Raw genomic sequence first — 7,786 nt, 5'->3', positions numbered from 1 at the left:
ACCCCAAGCTATTATCCAAAGAGAAGCAAGCAACTAAGCTTGGGGATTCTCTGAGTGGCATCCCCTCTTTCTTCTAACGACCATCGGTATTTTACTCGAAGCTATATTTTTATTCGTCACATACTATGTGTTTTGCTTGGAGCGTCTTGTATGATATGAGTCTTTACTTGTTTTGCCTTGTGTTTTTAGTCTTGATTCCTTGCTAGACACACCTATTTGAGAGAGCCAAAATTATGCCATGACTTTTTAGAATTGCTCTCTATGCTTCACTTAAATTTTTATGAGCTATGGATTTGCTCTACTGCTTCACTTACAGGTCGTTTGGCACCCCTCATTTCATTTCATTTGGCAGAAATGAAATGAAGTCTCCATGGGGATTTCATTTGGTTGGAATGGAAGTCCAGTTCCAAAAATCATGTTTGGCTGCCACAAGGATTTCGAGATTGAAATGACTACCATATCCTGTTTGGCTGCCCTTTTGTGAAGAATTGGTAAAAACGCATGGTCTAACTTCAAAATGAACTTCATAATACACAAACATCTTCTTTACGAATATTTAACATTCATGCCCACATGAAACAAGTTGCGGCATGCCATATTTCACATAAGAATCAGCTGCATAAAGCAAAAATCTACATATTTAAATTCAGTTACAACTGCCATGTCCATCTCAAAATGTAGTCTGACACAAGCAAAACAAAGATTCAAAGCTTTAAAGTTTGTACTAAGCAAGGTTTGGAAGATAAAATACTACAACTTATAATCACAAGTACATTATGACAATAAAAACTGAAAATTTGCATCAAAGTAAGGTCATATAGCTTGACTCCAGGACCCAATTCTTTTTCATTCCATCTGGACTTGAACTTGAGGTCATAGACTACCAACATGTCATCGTCTAGCTCCTGCCCGCTTTTTGACATTTGTCTTGTCAGCTACTGAACTAGCAAATTTAACAATGAGGCATTAGTTTGGCATGAATGAAAGGTAATGCATGCTCATCAAAGAAAAAAGAAAGGATATATTGCTCATCAAGGAAATTGATGGACAATATTATCGCTTTCGTTGTATGTATCAAGCAGGCAATGCATTCTCATCAAAGTAAAAAATGGAAAATATTGCTCATCAAGAAAGGTAATGCATGTAGGTTGGTACCAATCTTAGTTTTCACACTAGAGAATGACAAAAAATCACAAGTGTGCCATTTTAACAGTAGTCTTCACATATTTGAAAAGAAAGATTAACATAACACTTGACATAGCAAGAACATGGCAGTAACATGAATAAATATAGTTGTAAGAGATGCAATTTGCTACAAGTTAGTGCATTGAGAAGAGGTGACAAAACAGTGAGTATATGTCCTCTTTTTTTTATGTAAGTGAGTATATCTCTTCTGTGATGCAGAGTATGGTAAAAGAGATTGATCATGTGTATATTGCGACAACCGACACAAAAAATCCAGCCGCTGCCCTCTATCTTTTCTTCCTCCTCTCATCATCACGCAATGTGTTAACGCGCAAGTCTAACATCTATATTAAGAATTAATAAATGACAATTAGAAACTCATGCTCAATTACTAGTGATACACAAAAAACTCAAGCTCATTGTTTGTGTACATGTGCATATCATAGTAAAAAAAGCACATGAATTGAAGAGGAATTCAGCAATAACAAGGACAAATTTAACCTGACATTATACATCAGGCCAGAAAGGAATCGATTACAAACTAGACCAGGTGGTTTGTATTTTGCTTTGCATATAAAGTTTTAGAACCTGAAAATAACCCTGCTGGATAGCTTGTTTCCCTCTAGAATTATGTCAAAGAGTACACTATTAGCTACCCTTCACATATAATGTTAGCAGTAGTAGTACCATGCTATTCATGCTGCTTGATAACTGAAACCCATCTTATTCAAACCAACAAGCAGTAGTAGTACCATGCTATTCATGTTGCAAGAATCATACAGGGAAGAGTACTTCATGGACAATGGAGCCACTTTACAATCAAGTGCATCAGCAGCTAGTACTAGTTGTTAAGTTATCCAAGAGCTTTTGTTAAGCCATGGACGGACTGTACCTTGCAAGGTGCCAAAAGAAAGGTGGGCTTGGAGGTTGGGGATCTGCAGTGGAGACAGAGTAGGGCGGTGCCACAAGATCGATCTGCAGCGAAGACGACAAGGGGTGGACGGATCCCGCAAAAGATTGTAGTGGATGAGAGCGGATAGACGAGGACGACGTCCTGCTGTAAATCGAGTGAACTGGTTAGGGTAGCGAGATGCAATAGAAGTTAGTGGGAAGGAGAGGCAGAGGAGAAGCCTTACCGGTGGTGAGAGGGACAGGAAACCTTGACGTCGGGGTGTCCTTGTGCCTTGCGACCTTGCCAGAGGAGAGGACCTTGCGGAGGAGAGGGATTGGGGCATGGTGGCCTTGGCGGCGGAGAGGAAGCGGGGCGGGGCGACGGCGGCAGAGGAAAGGGAGAGGGGCGACGGTGGTGGAGGAGAGGGGGAGGGGTGACCGCGGTGGAGGAGAGGGAGCGGGGTGGAGTGAACTCGCCAGAGGAGAGGGAACCTGGGAGGATGACCTCGCCAGAGGAGAGAGTGGCGGCGGGGTGGAGTAGGTTACGTCGGGAGAGGGATCGGGAGAGGAGAGCTGCGTCGAATCCAGGCAAATGATAGGGTCTCGGGAGGGATTTCCATCTAGGTGCGGTACCTATCCGCTGGATTTGAGAAATGAATTCCAAGGTCCAATTCCGTGACAGCCAAACAAGTTGGGGTCGGAATTCGCAAATGAAATCCGTGAATTTTGGCCCAAATGATAGGAGCCAAACGACGTGTTATATCTTTTTGAGCATGCTGTGCTTTAGTATTTTTTGAAGAAACGCTCTCTTGCTTTACTTAGATTTATTTGAGAGTTAGTAAATTTTCAAAGAAATTCTCTCTTGCTTCACTTGAATTAATTTGAGAGAAAGAAATATTATGCTCTTGATCTTTACTTATATTTGTTTGAGCTTATCAAAAGCAACACATGAAAATTAGTTCCAAAGTGATAGATATCCAAGAAGGATATACTAAAAACTTTCATGAAGATCATTTGGACAAAATAAACTTGATTCCTTGTAATAGTTTTGAGATATGATGATGTGATATGTGAGTCATGTTGATGAGTAATTGTGCTTTAGTAAGAATATTGGTGTTAAGGTTTGTGATTCCCTATGCAAGCATGAAAGTCAATAGTTATGCAATGAAAGTACATCCTACTTGTGGTGCATTATTCGGTGTTAATTATGCTTAATGCTCACTTATGATATTATTCGTTTCTTGGTTGGTCGCTTCTCAATCTATTGCTAGCCTTCATTTTGCACTAAGTATGATCACTACTTGTGCATCCAAAATCCTTTAAACCAGTTTTGCCACATGAGTCCACTATACCTACCTATATGCGGTATTCTTTTGCTGTTCTAAGCAAATTTGTATGTGCCATCTCTAATATTCAAAATAAATTTCTCTTTTGTGTGCTCGTACCGCTCGCGAGGCAGTGAGGGGTGGCTAATATTTTCCATGCTAGATGTGTTATTCTCACGATGAGTGTTTATTCACTTGTCATTGCACGAGAGTAAGGCAAAGGTATTAGGGATGCCCAGTCCCGAAATGAAAAATGAATTTACTTTATGTCGTCAAATAATAAATTCCTTGGAAAGTGTTGGTATGGAAGGCACCTGTGGATATGGTTAGCCATGGAAAGTGAAAGTATGGTGGAAAAAGGAATAAACTTTCATTTCTGTTTGGGAACCGCCTATGATATATTTAGGATGGAAAGTGTTGGGAACTCTAAGTCGTTTTCGTTGGTGGGAAAAGTATGCCTCTCAAAAAAAATTTATCTCTCAATTTTAGCTTTGAGCTCTGGCACCTCTACAAATCCCTACTTCCCTCCGCGGAGGGCCTTTCTTTTACTTTATGCAATTTTTATTTTGAGTCTCCATATTATCTTATAAAGCACCAATTAGGAGGCACTATGATCGTGCTTGAGCATTGGGTGTAGCTAATATGCGAGTGTGTTTCATGAATGGATCAAGGATTGAGCATGATGGGCAAGGGAAAACTTATTTTAGTGTTGATATTTTGAAAGACATGGTTGCTTGTTGATATGTTTGAGTATTTAAGTTATCATGTCAAAACTAGACTATTGCTTTGAATCATATAAAAGTCCAAATGTCCATGCTATAAATAAAAGAATATGAGATGATATGTTAGGCATCATTCCACATCAAAAATTCTGTTTTTATCATTTACCTACTCGAGGACGAGCAGGAATTAAGCTTGGGGATGCTGATACGTCTCCAGCGTATCTATAATTTTTGATTGTTCCATGCTGTTATATTATCATTCTTGGATGTTTTATAATCATTTTATATCATTTTTGGTACTAACCTATTGACATAGTGCCAAGTGCCAGTTGCTATTTTCTGCATGTTTTTTACATCGCAGGAAATCAATACCAAACAGAGTCCAAACGCAGCGAAACTTTTTGTGGATTTTTGGACCACAAGACATCCAGTGGGCCGGAGAAACACCTGGGGGGGTCCTCCGAGGGGTGCACAACCCACCAGGGCGCGCCCAGGTGGGTTGTGCCCACCTCGGGTGGCCCCTGAACCGTCTCTTTGCTCTATAAATACCCCAATATTCCAGAAATCCTAGGGGAGTCGACAAAAATCAATTCTAGCCGCCGCAGAGTCTAGAACCACCAGATCCAATCTAGACACCATCACGGAGGGGTTCACCACTTCCATTGATGCCTCTCCGATGATGCGTGAGTAGTTCTTTGTAGACATTCGGGTCCGTAGTTAGTAGCTAGATGGCTTCCTCACTCTCATTTGATTCTCAATACAATGGTCTCTTGGAGATCCATATGATGTAACTCTTTTTGCGGTGTGTTTGTTGGGATCCGATGAACTTTGAGTTTATGATCAGATCTATCTTTTTATCCATGAAAGATATTTGAGTTTGTTTGATCTCTTATATGCATGATTGCTTATAGCCTCGTATTTCTTCTCTGATATTTGGGTTTTGTTTGGCTAACTTGATCTATTTATCTTGCAATGGGAAGATGTGCTTTGTAGTGGGTTCGATCTTACGGTGCTTGATCCCATTGACAGAAGGGGAACCGACACGTATGTATCGTTGCTACTAAGGATAAAATGATGGGGTCTATTTCTACATAAATAGATCTTGTCTACATCATGTCATCATTCTTATTGCATTACTCCGTTTCTCCATGAACTTAATACACTAGATGCATGCTAGACAGTGGTCGATGTGTGGAGTAATAGTAGTAGGTGCAGAGAGGAGTCGGTCTACTAATCTTGGACGTGATGCCTATATAATGATCATTGCCTGGATATTGTCATGATTATTTAAAGTTCTATCAATTTCCCAACAGTAATTTGTTTATCCACCGTTTGCTATTTTTCTCGAGAGAAGCCACTAGTGAAACCTACGGCCCCCGGGTCTCTTCTTTAATATATTTGTCTTTGCGATCTATTTTCCTTTGCTTTTATATTTAGATCTATTAAACCAAAAATACAAAAATACCTTGCTGCACTTTATTTTATTTGGCGTTCAATCTATCAATATTTACAACTCTCTCACGCCCGTTTGCCAATTTCTGGCGCTGCTACCCGAAAGGTATTGACAACCCCTTCAATACGTCGGGTTGCGAGTATTTGTTATCTGTGTGCAGGTGCTGTTTACGTAGTGTTGCTTGGTTCTCCTACTGGTTCGATAACCTTGGTCTCATCACTGAGGGAAATACCTACCGCCGATATGCTGCATCATCCCTTCCTCTTTGGGGAAATACCGATGTAGCTTCAAGCCGCATCACAGGTTTACATCCTAACATCCCTATCTCCTCAAGTAAATCAAGCACATATTTTCTTTGTGAGAGGTAAATACCTTTTGGGCCATATGCAACTTCAATTCCCGAGAAGTAGTGGAGATATCCCATGTCCTTGGTTTCAAATGAATTTGCTAACATCTTCTTCAAGTGAGATATCCCCATCCCATTGTTACCTGTAATCATAATGTCATCCACATAAACAAGAAGTATAGTAATCTGATCACACAGACATTTACAGAACATGGTATGATTTACATTGCTTTGTCGATACCCCATACAACATTTTCCTTTCGAAACCTTCCAAACCATGCCCTAGGTGACTGTTTTAGTCCATAGAGAGATTTTCTTAACCGACATACTTTACCCGTTATTTCCCGATTGCTAAACCCAGGAGGAATATCCATATAAACCTCCTCTTGCAGATATCCATGGAGAAAAGTATTCTTAACATCCATCTAGAACAATTTCGAGTGTTGATTTACCGCTATCGAGATTAAAGTTCTGACAATACTCAATTTTGCCACCGGTGCAAACTTATCATCATAATCTACCCCATAGGTTTGACTATACCCTTTTGCCACTAGCCTAGCCTTATATCTTTCCACCTTGCCATCTGGAGTTTGTTTAACTGAAAATACCCATTTCCAACCCATAACTTTCTTATCTGCAGGGAGAGAAGTAAGTATCAATGTTTGGTTCTTATCAAGACCCGCCATTTCCTCCAACATTGCTGCCCTCCATTCTTGATATTGCTTTGCTTCCCTCCAATCACGTGGTATAGGCACAGCCGAATGCAGGGAATCTATAAATGACATATAAATTCCCAATAGAAGAGTATGAAACAAAATTTTAAACATCATATGGGGCTAATTTAGAGGGCAATTTTCCGGCAATAGTGCGAGGCTGCTTTCTATGGGCAATAGGAACGTTCAAGTCATCATAATGAAGAGAAAGTATACCATCACTTGTGGAGGCTGGTGATGAAGTATTGCATGAAGTTGATGGTCTGAACTTGAATCATGCATGTCGGATTGGACTTAAACTTCTGAATCATCCTCCATCCAAATTATTTCCTCCCCATGCACTTGTTCTTCCTTAGTTCGATGCCTTCGTGTATACACCTGCAGATTTTGTTCTTCATTCGGTCTTGACCACCATATAGCCTTAGTTGATGTATCATGTTGCACCCCTTGCATCTTCCCTTGTTCTCCTATAAGATCCACATCGCTATCATCAATCCTGTCTTCCTGTGGTATTACCCCAACCATGATTTTCTCTGATGGTGTAGAGTTGCTTTCTTCTTCTTTTCCTCCCCCTGTCTCGCTGTCCAAATCTGAAACATCACTAGAAAACGGATCAGGAAAGACATCAGTTAAATCTTAGAGTTCTCCATAAAATGGAACATGTTCCCTAAATATTACATCCATGCTCACAAACATTCGTTGTTCCGATGGGCACCAACACTTGTAACCTTTCTGCTTCTCAGAATACCCCACAAACACACACTTCAAAGCCCTTGGATCTAAGTTCCCAACCGATGGCCTGTAATCTTTTACAAAACACACACGCACCCAAACATCTTTGGGGGGACACCATAAATAGTCTTGCCAGTTAAAGATTCTATTGGTGTCTTGTAACCAAGTACTCTAGATGGCATTCTATTTATCAACTAGGTTGCTGTCATCAATGCCTCACTCCACAAGAACTTAGGAACATTCATAGCCATCATCATAGAGTGAGTGACTTCTAACAAATGTCTATTCTTTCTCTCAGCTAAGCCATTCTGCTCAGAGGTACCTAGACAGGTAGTCTGATGAATTATCCCAAAACTTGACAAATAACCATCAAACTCCTTATTTACATACTTCGTACCATTATTGGTCCAAAGTACCTT

At 40.2% G+C, this 7,786-nt stretch overlaps 1 long non-coding RNA gene across 3 annotated transcripts; it reads right to left on the bottom strand.

Moving 5' to 3' along the window:
- Nucleotides 1-518: 518 nt before the first annotated feature.
- Nucleotides 519-2,694, bottom strand: LOC141027699 (uncharacterized). 3 transcript variants are annotated; one of them, XR_012189416.1, is made up of 3 exons: nucleotides 2,322-2,694; nucleotides 2,078-2,242; nucleotides 519-943 (listed from the first exon to the last, which is right to left on the bottom strand). It is a non-coding gene; the product is annotated as an uncharacterized lncRNA (long non-coding RNA). The 3 variants fall into 3 exon arrangements; XR_012189417.1 differs by having other exon boundaries at nucleotides 519-938; XR_012189418.1 differs by lacking the exon at nucleotides 519-943 and adding an exon at nucleotides 950-1,529.
- Nucleotides 2,695-7,786: the final 5,092 nt, after the last annotated feature.

This window comes from Aegilops tauschii, chromosome 7 (genome assembly GCF_002575655.3).
Source record: "Aegilops tauschii subsp. strangulata cultivar AL8/78 chromosome 7, Aet v6.0, whole genome shotgun sequence".
NCBI lineage: Eukaryota > Viridiplantae > Streptophyta > Magnoliopsida > Poales > Poaceae > Aegilops > Aegilops tauschii.
Note: the sequence above shows the minus strand (reverse complement) of the source record. Positions and strands in the feature narration are given on the sequence as shown.